Source organism: Macrobrachium rosenbergii, chromosome 3 (assembly GCF_040412425.1).
Source record: "Macrobrachium rosenbergii isolate ZJJX-2024 chromosome 3, ASM4041242v1, whole genome shotgun sequence".
Taxonomy (NCBI): Eukaryota; Metazoa; Arthropoda; class Malacostraca; order Decapoda; family Palaemonidae; genus Macrobrachium; species Macrobrachium rosenbergii.
Window position 1 is genome coordinate 81,774,971 of NC_089743.1, and position 2,500 is coordinate 81,777,470.

A 2,500-nucleotide genomic window follows, 5' to 3' on the forward strand; every position below is an offset into this window, starting at 1 on the left:
CCAACCATCACCAGCAACAGCATCACCTTAACCCGTCTAACAGCCAGCAATTATGGCAATTATCTCGTATCTCCCTGATATAATTTTCAAGACGGGATTCGCCCGTGCTTTACTATGCATGTTCACTGCCCTAAAGGTGACGGTAGCAGAACACGAAGCCTCCTGCGAGAAAGAGCTCTTTTTCTTCTTCCCGAAGAGAGTTTGCCTTCTTTTGCTTTGAAATGAAAGGGGATACTTGCCCTTTAGTATACCTTGATGTCTTTAAAACTTTTCTCATACAAAAGGCAGGATTATCAAGCCATAAAGCTCCACTTTCGGTTTTTTTATCCTTGACCCTTCCTTCAGGCCTGGGCTAGAGCGAGCCATCTGATTACCAGTCCCGTCGGCCTTCCCACAAAAAAACAGGAGATTGTCAGAAAATAACCTCAGTGAAAACACTTAAACGAGAAAAATGTTTATCAGGTACACGTCATGTTGCATTTCCAATAATTTCGAGACTTTAGAGATTCAATAACTGTTGAGATTTGATATTGTCCAAACAACATCTAATTCGAATTTTAAAAAGAATGATATACCCATTTTCAATTATGTTTAGCAAGTTTCTCTACTTTAACCGGGATGTATCTAAACTACAAGAATGAGAGCTTATTGCCAGGTTAAAAATATATCAATTTCCTATATTAGCACGATGCAAAATAAGGAAAAATATTTATATTGTACACTGACAGACAGGTATGTTATCACTGCATCATTATGTAATGGCCAATAACACCATCCTGCCTTAATACACATGTCATATTGGGGATTTACTCATTGAGTTAAGTATACCTTAGTTTAACCAGACCACTGAGCTGATTAACAGCTCTCCTAGGGCTGCCCCGAAGGATTAGACTTATTTTCCGTGGCTAAGAACCAATTGGTTACCTAGCAACGGGACCTACAGCTTATTGTGGAATCTGAACCACATTACAACGAGATATGAATTTCTATCACCAGAAATAAATTCCTCTAATTCTTCACTGGCCGGCCCGAGAGTCGAACGCGGGCCCAGCAGAGTGCTATCCGAGTACGAAATTGACCCGTCCAACGAGGAACTAGTGGAAGTCGGACAGTATCCTAGCCAGGCAATATCTATAGAACTTTACTGCTAAATGAATTGGAGAAACGATAATTACACTCAAGATGCAGGTTTACTTAATGATCGTCCATCCTCTGGGATTTTAGGAGACATTACTTCAAGTTATTCGTATTATTCTCGATTTAGTAAGACGTTCAAAGTCAACATCAAAAGACACTTTTAATGTAAGACATATTACATATCATTTCCCGGGAGGAAGTCATCTGAAATCAAGAATCTCTGTAACTTTGTGAAAAAGTCAGCTTCGAATATCGACGTCCAAATATCACCCGAAAATTAGAGGCAATCGCATTTTCGCTGGGATGGAACAAATAACTATGCAATAAACTCTCTCTCTCTCTCTCTCCGATGCACAGTGTCATTCAACAAGTTATAAAACGGAATTCAAGACTAACGGCAACATGTTTACGTATCGAAACCGTTAGGAAGGGTATCCAAATCCCTAACAAGAATCCCCACGGAGCTTACGGGAAGTAAGAATAGTTTGTCGTTCAGTTCTGGGATCAGTGAATTAATGTGGATTCCGAAATACATCGGAATGAAGATGTCACCGAGAATATTTCGACTGGTTAACCAAAACCACATACTGATCTCGGTATTCACCATGTGGATTTTTTTTTCGGCTACACTAATTTGAAAACGGAACGTGAACCTTTTTCATTTTATATGAAAATAAAAAAAAAACCTTACACGCAAAAGTTAATTTCCTTTCTCACACCATATTGTTCATAGTAAACTTACGATTTAATTTCTTTTGCTAAAGTAACTCTACTCGATAAAAGCAAGCTAGAACACGGCATGACGACATCAAATGAGCAACTAAATTCTTCCTGCAAGTTAAAGTAAGTTATCATGCATTACTCCAAAGATTCAGCTTTGAGCACAAGGATAACACAGTTCATTTCACTTTAGTTCACTGCATACTTTTTTTTATAGTTATTTTCTACTTAAATTCGTCTGTTTTAGAGCAACTTTTATTGCCTGTTTGTTTTCAAAAAAACTCTAATTCTTCATGTGCCAGATTTTTATATTGTCATTATAAATTTCTCAAACTAAATTACACAGCATATAAATAAAAATGTAGACATACACATAATTACGCAATACATAATACATGTGTGCATGCATGCACTACATACCCACAAGACATTCCATGAATACACAACCATATAAACTTACACGCACTACATACCCACAAGACATTCCATGACTATACAATCATATAAACTCAACTACATTACGAGCAGAAAGACCGCTTCAATCAAGGATAGCATTCCCCGGGAGAAAAGGTCAGAGGGCAAAGAAGATGCCCTCCATAATCAGGAGAAAAACACCAGGTAATAGGGATGACAGACACACTTA

General features: G+C 37.9%; 1 protein-coding gene across 1 annotated transcript in view; it reads right to left on the reverse strand.

Moving 5' to 3' along the window:
• Positions 1-2,500, reverse strand: part of trh (trachealess) — a 1,401,459-nt gene that overhangs the window by 364,613 nt on the left and 1,034,346 nt on the right.